This window comes from Garra rufa, chromosome 1, assembly GCF_049309525.1.
Source record: "Garra rufa chromosome 1, GarRuf1.0, whole genome shotgun sequence".
NCBI lineage: Eukaryota > Metazoa > Chordata > Actinopteri > Cypriniformes > Cyprinidae > Garra > Garra rufa.
The window spans coordinates 94,957,276-94,968,222 of NC_133361.1; the positions used below are offsets into that span (position 1 = coordinate 94,957,276).

Genomic DNA, 10,947 nt, shown 5'->3' on the forward strand with positions numbered 1-10,947 from the left:
TTGAAATGTATATAAAGAAACTTTACAAATATTTACAAATTGTAATATTTATAGTTTTATTTACTTATGTGTTAATTAATTCTTTCATTTATTCATTCATGTATTTATGACTACATTTTTGTCCACAAGTGTTTCTTTCCAAGTTTATTTAACATTTACAACTTTGTATTTGTTTATGCATTATGTTGACATTTATTTATTAGACCTTTCTTTGTTAGCAAAGGCTACAGTACCACCTTGTGGTCTGACCAACCAAAAAAACAATAGCTATCAAAATCACCAAAATGGTTGATGGGTAGTTGCAACTTTTCTGTCTCTCACAAACTTTATTTCAAAACCCTACTTACTTTTATGCATTACTGATACAAATATACATGAATGATTATGTAATGATTTTAAGTTTGAGTTGAGAATAATTACACTGTTTTAGCTTGTTAGAACAAAATGTCAGCTAAGTGTGTTGACTGAAAACTAGTCTTCACATGTGAGACAAATTGAAGGATTGACTGAAAGTGTAAAGCATGTGAATGATTATGATAAACTCACTTCTGAAAAGGATTTGAGCATAGATTGTTTACTACTTCCAGATCAACCCCACTCTCTAAGTCCTCAAACATGGTTATATTGGAGGAACTCAAGAGAGTAGAAAACCTCTTTTCAAACAAGTCCTTTTTGTCCTCACATGGCACTTGTTTTTGAATGCAATATTTCATTTATTCATTTATTTGACTAATTTCATAACTCAAAGTTCTCTTTCATCATCTTGTGTTGTGTATATTGGGTCAGCTTCATGCACGGCTGCCTCATTTGCTTAATCAACCACCAGTTGATTTTGATTTTTTTTGGAGTTTGCCCCATCCTAGGAGATTTTTTTAAGTGCACTCTCAAGCCAGGAGGATTTTTTTTCCACGTGCTGCTTTGGATGGACTCTAAGAGATTGACAAGTGATTGGTGAGAGCAACCAAAATCAGCAGTGTTCACACGACACTCTGGACTTTGAATCTGGCAACCTTGAGTGGCCCAGAATTGTAATATCAGAGGTTCGTATTGAGGAACTGATAGCCATGTCTCTAGTACCCTTGCAAAATTGCTGGGAGTGAACACAAGGACCATACGCCGGAGAATATCAGAAATGGGGCTGAAAATGAATACACACTGAGTTTTTTATTCTTAAAGATTGTGTATAAAATGTTTTAAGTATTTAGTTTAGCATTAGCTCAATGGTTTAAGCAGGTTTTATGATATATTTAGTATTGAAATGAAAACTGCAAACCAGTCAATGTATTACATTTTTTCTTTTTTAACACTAACTTGAAATTCTGTATGCGCAGATGGGAGTCCACTTATAAATGTATATAATTATATATGTGTATTAAGAGTACCATTGCAGCGGCGAGGACGATGCTGAGCCAAATAAAGATAAAGATGTCTTCTGGCGCGGAGCGTGTTAAATTAACCAATCAGATAAGGGTACATAGACAGTCTGAAAACCTAATTTGATTGGCTATGAGATTAAGGTAATCCCCCAGTGCTTTGTTATATGGAGCAGTTTGGTAGATTGGGGTCTAATTAGTTTGTCTAAGTGCACAGGTTACACCATAGTTCAAATACAGCAAAATTTAATGGACAACAAAACAAAGAGGTAACAATTAAGTATAGGGACCAATTCTAATTATTAACTAGTTGCTTATCATTAGGCCTACTATTAACATATTGGCTGTTTCTTTGTAAGCATTTATTCTGTATGACCATATTCTACACCCATAGTCCTACCAAATACCTACATAACAACTACCTTACTATTAATAAGCAGCACATTAGGAGTTTATTGTGGAAAAAGTCATGGTTAATGGTTTGTTACAAGCTAGAACTGGACTGTATACGGTTTACTACAGAATACCGGATAATCCCAGCCCGGCACAATAACTTCATATTGACACACGGCTAAACAAAGGCAGAATACCGTAACTCAATTTGAGCTTTTAAAACAAAGTCAAATAGCGGTGTGTTATATGGTGTTCTGCCATTGTTTCTCTTGGGCTTTTTAAGGTTACTGTCAAGGCAACCCATTATTTTCTCAAAAAAACAACAACAAAACTGACTTGAGATACTTATCCAGGTCCTAATAACAAATTTTCAAAAGTTACATTCTTGTGCCTTTGTATGTCAGAATAGCTCTAGTAATATATGTACATGAACAGGGCTCCTCAGTTAAACATCACTAAAGAAAAGATTCTGATTTACAGGAGACCATAATAAATTAATGTAGCTTTACAGTAGTCAACATGAATATATATTTTTCATTCAATATAGTCATTAATTTTATTTAATTCTCATTTACCTAATTAATGTACAATATTGACCCTAATGGAAAATAACTGCTTCACAACATGGAAACATTGTCGTATCTCTGGCTCATGAAGACAAATACCCCCATTAAGCAAGTAACTTTAACACAGGCTTTGTTTTTGTGCAAAAACATGAGGGAAGGCAGAACACAGAGAGAAATTATATGAAAGAATCTATAAATGAATAAATTCTCTGAATGCATAAGGGGGAACAGACAGAAATTGTTCAATGGCATTTGCTTTTGTTTTCCCTCCATGTAAAGCCTAATAAAATAGTGTTTGTAAGTGCAGCAGTGGTGGACGAAATACACAAATTAACTACTTGAGTAAAAGTCAGTAAAATATTATCCTAATTAAAATATTGCTTCAGTAATTACTCTAAATACTTCAGTATAATAAAAAATGAAACTAGCTAATGATCTTAATCAGGTGTGTTTAATAAGGGAGACATACAGAGCGGTGGGATTGGAAACCACTGCAGCACACAACGACAGGACTTCTTTTCACATTAGAAGTCAACAAGAAATCACGTGACCCCGACGTGATTTGAACACGCAACCTTCTGATCTGGAGTCAGACGCGCTACCGTTGCGCCACGAGGTCCTGAACCCAGAGGTGATGTATTTTGCTTAACGCCCTTGACACAGAATGCAAATCAGTAAATATACGGTGCTCAAGGAACACTCTTGATGTTGGACTTTATACTCAGGAGATCAAAAACAGATCGTCTGACCTCAAGGTGATTTGGAGCCAGACACTCTACCGTTGCACTACAAGATAGCGGAAAAATTATTTAGTGCTTCATGCTTAAGCACTTTGATAAACTATGCAAATCAGCTAGTCTTTAAACTCACAAAGTCAAGAACAGATCGCTTGACCTCAACATAATTGGAACACGCAACCTCCCGATCCGGGGTCAGGCGCACTCTGTCGCGGCCACGAGGTCGAGAAAACAAGTCGGCGTTCCTTGCTTAATTGCTTTGATTCAATTTGCAAATCAGTCACGGTAAAGGGCTGTAGACTTTAAACTATGGATGTCAAGAAGAGATCAGCTGATGTGATTGGAACATGCAACCGTCTGATCTGGATTCAGCCAAGCTACCGTTGTACCCCAAGACACCACAAACCTATCTGGTGTTTCCTGCTTAAGCCACCTTTCGTCATCCTGCCTTCGATAGCTCAGCTGGTAGAGCGGAGGACTGTAGATGATACATTGGCTATCCTTAGGTCGCTGGTTCGATTCCGGCTCGAAGGAGCTGGCTTTTGAATTCGGCGCGTAGATGTTTCCACGATTTCTTCAGAGATTGCAGGGCAAGATATGCAAAAGTAACACGTCAAGAGGCAGATCTGTCACAGTACACAATGACAGGAATGGTTATTACATGAGATCTCAGGCTTAATAAAAATAACAGGTCAAGATACAAATCTATCACAGTACACTGGTGATTTTCAATCCTGATCCTGGGGACCCCCTGCTCTGGGCTGTGTTTCCCAAAAGCGTTGCAATCCTTAATACAACGTAGTTGAAACCAATAGAGTTGCAATCAACTTAGGCTTACGATGACTCTGGAAGACGCGGCCCTGCATTTTTGTCTGTCTCCTTTTTCTGACACACCCAGATGAGCTCATGGAGCTCTCTCCTAACTAGCTAATGATCTTAATCAGGTGTGTTTAATAAGGGAGACATACGGAGCGGTGGGATTGGAAACCACTGCAGCACACAACGACAGGACTTCTTTTCACATTAGAAGTCAACAAGAAATCACGTGACCCCGACGTGATTTGAACACGCAACCTTCTGATCTGGAGTCAGACGCGCTACCGTTGCGCCACGAGGTCCTGAACACAGAGGTGATGTATTTTGCTTAACGCCCTTGACACAGAATGCAAATCAGTAAATATACGGTGCTCAAGGAACACTCTTGATGTTGGACTTTATACTCAGGAGATCAAAAACAGATCGTCTGACCTCAAGGTGATTTGGAGCCAGACACTCTACCGTTGCACTACAAGATAGCGGAAAAATTATTTAGTGCTTCATGCTTAAGCACTTTGATAAACTATGCAAATCAGCTAGTCTTTAAACTCACAAAGTCAAGAACAGATCGCTTGACCTCAACATAATTGGAACACGCAACCTCCCGATCCGGGGTCAGGCGCACTCTGTCGCGGCCACGAGGTCGAGAAAACAAGTCGGCGTTCCTTGCTTAATTGCTTTGATTCAATTTGCAAATCAGTCACGGTAAAGGGCTGTAGACTTTATACTATGGATGTCAAGAAGAGATCAGCTGATGTGATTGGAACATGCAACCGTCTGATCTGGATTCAGCCAAGCTACCGTTGTACCCCAAGACACCACAAACCTATCTGGTGTTTCCTGCTTAAGCCACCTTTCGTCATCCTGCCTTCGATAGCTCAGCTGGTAGAGCGGAGGACTGTAGATGATACATTGGCTATCCTTAGGTCGCTGGTTCGATTCCGGCTCGAAGGAGCTGGCTTTTGAATTCGGCGCGTAGATGTTTCCACGATTTCTTCAGAGATTGCAGGGCAAGATATGCAAAAGTAACACGTCAAGAGGCAGATCTGTCACAGTACACAATGACAGGAATGGTTATTACATGAGATCTCAGGCTTAATAAAAATAACAGGTCAAGATACAAATCTATCACAGTACACTGGGCCCAGTTTTTCAAAAGTAATCCACTAGGATTTTGGATAACGGATTGGATCAAATCTTGAAAATGGGTTTTTCCAAAGAAAAAATGGATTACATAATCGGATTAGATCATGTAATCCAATCTTGGTTTTGATCTGGATCAAATCTTTAGTTTGGGTTTTTCAGAACTTTTTTGTAGGATTTGGATCACTTTGATCCAAAAAATCTGGATTAAACTGATCCCATCAGAAGGGTGGATTCAGCGTGGTTTTTATGCCCAAAACGTAATGAAAACTTTAAAAATGTATCAAATAATACTATATTTGGATCATGCAGTATCTTACAAGATATTTTATTTATTCATAAGGTTTTAATTTTATTTGTTCATCCATCAGGCTACAGTGATTAGGTAGGCTTTAATGTATTCAGCCTTTCAGTATAGGCCTACAGCAAAGTAGAAAGAGTTTGGCCTCATAAAATAATCCCCCAAACAGCTGTCAAAATTGACCAAAAACAATAAATTTGATTCTGTCACTAATTGATATATATTTTCATCACAATCGGAAATATTTTTTGTTTTTAGAATATTTATTAGTGATGCATGCAATGATTAATAACCAAAAATATGCAAAGAATGGCAATCATTGATTTTTGAAATTATTATTTGACATTAAGTCTTTTTTTTTATTCAATACATCTATATTTGAAACTCACTGTACAGTGTTTGTGTTGTAGGTCTCAGATGAGTGGACTGCTGGAAGAGGATGGGGTGTTTTTTTTTTCTTGTTTTTAGTTTTTTTTTTTTTAAATGTGTGTGTTTTCATTTCAAATAAAAATAAACTTATATTGACCCCACACTGGCTATTCTACTTGTTGCTCTTTACATATCTATAGTTCTACATTGTGATTTCCTATCCTGTTTGAGCACTGGTTATCCAGATTTGCTGATCCTGAAAAGTTCCTATCCGGATCAGATTGATCCAATCCGATGTTGCTTTGAAAAACTGGCTCAAAAGTAAGATGGATTACGTGATCACGGATCGCAAAAACAAGGATTACTAAATCCGGATCAATTTTATCCGGATTAAACCTTTTGAAAAACCGGGCCCTGGTGATTTTCAATCCTGATCCTGGGGACCCCCTGCTCTGGGCTGTGTTTCCCAAAAGCGTTGCAATCCTTAATACAACGTAGACGCATTGAAACCAATAGAGTTGCAATCAACTTAGGCTTACGATGACTCTGGAAGACGCGGCCCTGCATTTTTGTCTGTCTCCTTTTTCTGACACACCCAGATGAGCTCATGGAGCTCTCTCCTAACTAGCTAATGATCTTAATCAGGTGTGTTTAATAAGGGAGACATACAGAGCGGTGGGATTGGAAACCACTGCAGCACACAACGACAGGACTTCTTTTCACATTAGAAGTCAACAAGAAATCACGTGACCCCGACGTGATTTGAACACGCAACCTTCTGATCTGGAGTCAGACGCGCTACCGTTGCGCCACGAGGTCCTGAACCCAGAGGTGATGTATTTTGCTTAACCCCCTTGACACAGAATGCAAATCAGTAAATATACGGTGCTCAAGGAACACTCTTGATGTTGGACTTTATACTCAGGAGATCAAAAACAGATCGTCTGACCTCAAGGTGATTTGGAGCCAGACACTCTACCATTGCACTACAAGATAGCGGAAAAATTATTTAGTGCTTCATGCTTTGAACACGCAACCTTCTGATCTGGAGTCAGACGCGCTATTTTTTTTTTTTTTTTTTTTTTTTTTTTAATTAAAAACAAACGCCAACAATTGTCATTACATAATCTCCTCAGTCATAAAAACGTGTAGACATTTAGTTAAGCTTCCATTGAATGTCTCTGAGCAAACATGATTTTAACAAACATTCAGTTATGTTCAAATGACATTTCCAAACCAGAGTCCATTAAAACCTTCCAGACATCCTGGGAAAAAACATTATAAAAAACATCAATTTTATCTTTGAGTTTAAAATAATTAAACAGGCATTGAACATACTTTTCAAATTTTCTCTTAAACACATTCCACACATCTGTTACGTGTTTGATGTATAAAAGGGATGATAGCGTAACATTTAAGTGAGACAGTTGTTGTTGCGTTGTGAGGCAGATCAAAAGATGACAGAAACAGAGTACGTTTAAAGTATTTACTAATTAAGTTGTATTATAATTGTACAATTAAGTGCAAGCAGAAAGACATTAACATAAATAGCAAAAGAAAAGATGAGTGTCACCCAAATCAAAGAAATAAACAGAACAAAACAGCCTTAGGTCTAACCTATAAACTGCTTAAAAGAAAAATAAGAAAAGAAAACCGAAATCTTCAGCGTATGCGACGCTCTAACTAAACTCAATTAAACTAAAAAGCAGAAATACAAAAGTGGCATGACACACACAAAACTAACTAACAACGTACAAACTAAACTCACAAGAACAAAACAAACAGGACTATGGCGGTTGACTAATTGTTCTAATTGTCACAAAGGCAGTTATGGTTAACGAACTCAATGCTCAGAAATCTCAAGAAGGTGCATTCTTAACTTTAAACTTAGCATGAGGTACTAAAACTCCATACGGGCAAAACAACCTCTCTCTACATTCGATACAAGTCAATAGCCAAAACAAATCTAATCAATAGATCAAATTACACTGCACAAAGCATTACTTCGAAAATCAGGATACTTTAAGCATTTGAAGATACTGGTGTAGCACACGAGACTGAAAGCTGACCGCGTTGGAGCACAAGGTACGCTGGCGAGGCGCACACACACAGACTGAGCTCGAGGCCTCAAATGCAGCGGGCAAATCAGCGGATTGGCGGAACGTGATGACGTCATAACGATGACTGACAGTCCAGTCAGCCAATAAACAGAGACCTGGAAATTAGTAAGAAAATAACACAGAAATGGGGAAGTAATGAGAAAAACAAAATATACACAAATGAGGAAACTAAACATACACAAAACACACGTGGAACGTAACACTTCCCCCCCTAAAGAAAAAACTATATGAATTAAGGAGAAGAACATATAGTTTTTAAAACACTTCTTACTCAACCAGCTTCTTAAACTCTAGACAAAGCATCAGCCATTATATTTTCGGAACCCTTCTTATGTTCGATCTTCAAGTGGTAACCTTGAACAACCAGAGACCAGCGCATCAGTCTCTGATTGTGGTTGTGCATACGAGACAGGAACACTAAAGGATTGTGATCAGTAAACACAGTTATAGGCAGATTGCTTGAACTCAAATAGACGTCAAAGTACTGTAATGCCAAAAGTAAAGCTAAAGTTTCCTTTTCGATAGTCGAGTAATTCAACTGACTTTTGTTGAACTTACGTGAAAAATAACATACAGGGTGATCAATACCATGGATGTCTTCTTGAATAAGCACTGCTCCAGCGCCAACAGAACTTGCATCAATCTCCAGCTTGAAGGCTTTGTCATACACCGGTGCTGCCAAAACAGGAACACTACATAAAAGAGCTTTAGCATTCTCGAAAGCATTCTGACATTCATCAGACCACAGAAACACGCGTGAAGGGCTGAGGAGTGATGTCAGTGGACTGACAACAGTAGAGAAATTTTTACAAAAGTTTCGATAATACCCAGCCATCCCTAGGAATCTACGAAGCTCTTTTCGGGAAGCTGGCACGGGAAACTCTGCAATAGCGCTTACCTTCGCCTCTATAGGCCTCACTTGACCTTGACCCACTTCTCTGCCTAAATATGTGATTGTGGCTTGACCAAAATCACACTTGGCAAGGTTTAATGTTAGAGAAGCACTCTCGAGACGAGAAAACACTTCTCGAAGGGTTGAAATGTGTTCTGGCCAATCAGTAGAGTAGATAACAAGATCATCTAAATAAGCGTTACAATTGGAAACTCCTGCAAGCACTATGTTAATGAGTCTTTGAAATGTAGATGGCGCATTACGCATGCCAAAGGCCATCACAGAATATTGCATAAAATCATCTGGGGTTACAAATGCAGAAATCTCTGATGCACGATCTGTTAAAGGCACTTGCCAGTAACCCTTTAACAAATCCAGTTTACTGACGAACTTCGCAGAACCTAGAGTATCCACGCAATCCTCCATGCGCGGCAAAGGAAAGCAGTCAGGTACGGTCAGGGCATTTACCTTTCTGTAATCCGTACAGAATCTAGCGGTTCCATCACTCTTAGTTACAAGTAAGCATGGAGAACTCCATGGGCTACAACTCGGCATCGCCAACCCATTTTCAAGCAAATACTCCACCTCAGCTTTCATCACAGAGCGTTTCAAAGCATTAACCCTATACGGATGCTGTTTCACTGGAACGGCATTACCAACATCGATGTCGTGTTTAAGTACAGTAGTGCAAGAAGGAACATCGTGAAAAAGTGAGCGAAATGTGCTAATCAACTCTTTAACATCACATCTCTGAGAATCGGACAGATGAGCCAAAGGAAAGTCCAAGTCAGCTAAAATCTCAGAGTTTTTAAACCTAGCGCACTGTTGATACGCGTGTCGAATTATGACTCCATCTTCACAATCAGGAGTAATGTCACAAGCTAATACAGGAACAGGTACATTAGCAACTTCAGGTTGCTTTACCGTCTCAATATCCCTCAACGGCGGTTCTCGAACGTGATATGCCTTCAGCATGTTCACATGACATACACGAGACTTCTTTCGGCGGTCAGGAGTGCGAATTACATAATCTGTACTACTCAATTTCTTCAGTACTTCATACGGTCCCGAAAAACGTGCAGAAAGAACAGAACCGACTACTGGCAATAAAACCAGCACTTGATCACCTTCTTTAAAATCACGCAACACAGACTTTCGATCAAAGTGACACTTCATAGTGAGTTGTGCATCTAATAATGTCTCTTTAGCCACTGAACAGGCCTTGTGCAATCTGTCGCGAAATTTGCTTACATACTCCAGCTCATTCGATTTGACACTTGTCTGTACAGATAACATGTCCTCTTTAAGCATCTTAAGTGGACCACGTACACAGTGACCAAATACAAGATCCGCAGGACTAAATCCCAAGCTATCTTGTACTGCTTCCCTAACAGCAAACAAGAGTAAAGGTGTACCCTCGTCCCAATCTTTACCCGTATCCAGACAGTATTTACGAAACATAGCCTTTAAGGTCTGATGGAATCTCTCCAAGACTCCTTGGGTTTCTGGATGATATGGACTCGAAGTCCTATGAGAAATCTTCAAGGTCTTTAACACTTGGGCGAAGAGATTTGACATAAAATTTGTACCTTGGTCAGTTTGTACAACTCGGGGAAGACCAAACGTTGAAAAGAACTTTACCAGTGCTTTGATTACTACGGGTGCTGTAATTTTCCTAAGCGGTATCGCTTCGGGAAAACGAGTTGCTGTGCACATTATCGTCAATAAGTATTGATTACCGGCTTTTGTTTTGGGCAAAGGACCCACACAATCTACAATAACGTGCTCGAAAGGTTCTCCCAAAACTGGTATAGGAACCAATGGAGCCCGCGGAATGGTCTGGTTCGGCTTACCTGAAAACTGACAGGTCTGACACGTTTTACAGTACTTCACTACATCTGTCTTTAAACGAGGCCAATAAAAGTGTTTTAAAATTCGGTGATATGTTTTCTTGATACCCAGGTGCCCGGATAAGTCATGGTCATGAGCCAAAGAAAGTACAGCCTGCCTGTAACAAACGGGAATGACTATCTGGCTTGTCACATTCCATTCAGCGTCACTCGAATCGTCAGGGCACCACCTACGCATCAACACTCCATTCTCCATGTAAAAAGCAGTTTTTCTCTCCTGTGCCACCTCTGGAGAAACAACAGAAGAGAAACATTTACGCAAAGTGAAGTCATCTTTTTGTGCAGTGATAAGGTTATCACGCGTTACATGTAATTTCGACTCGTCTG

At 39.2% G+C, this 10,947-nt stretch overlaps 5 non-coding genes across 5 annotated transcripts; 2 read left to right on the forward strand and 3 right to left on the reverse strand.

The window, feature by feature from the left end:
- Window positions 1-2,879: 2,879 nt before the first annotated feature.
- Window positions 2,880-2,951, reverse strand: trnaw-cca (transfer RNA tryptophan (anticodon CCA)). Its single transcript has one exon. It is a non-coding gene; the product is annotated as a tRNA-Trp (tRNA).
- Window positions 2,952-3,516: 565 nt separating this feature from the next.
- Window positions 3,517-3,603, forward strand: trnay-gua (transfer RNA tyrosine (anticodon GUA)). The gene is given in 2 exon segments: window positions 3,517-3,553; window positions 3,568-3,603. It is a non-coding gene; the product is annotated as a tRNA-Tyr (tRNA).
- Window positions 3,604-4,115: 512 nt separating this feature from the next.
- trnaw-cca (transfer RNA tryptophan (anticodon CCA)) lies at window positions 4,116-4,187 on the reverse strand. Its single transcript has one exon. It is a non-coding gene; the product is annotated as a tRNA-Trp (tRNA).
- Window positions 4,188-4,752: 565 nt separating this feature from the next.
- On the forward strand, window positions 4,753-4,839 carry trnay-gua (transfer RNA tyrosine (anticodon GUA)). Its single transcript is given in 2 exon segments — window positions 4,753-4,789; window positions 4,804-4,839. It is a non-coding gene; the product is annotated as a tRNA-Tyr (tRNA).
- A 1,606-nt stretch (window positions 4,840-6,445) lies between these two features.
- Window positions 6,446-6,517, reverse strand: trnaw-cca (transfer RNA tryptophan (anticodon CCA)). Its single transcript has one exon. It is a non-coding gene; the product is annotated as a tRNA-Trp (tRNA).
- Between the last annotated feature and the right edge of the window lie 4,430 nt (window positions 6,518-10,947).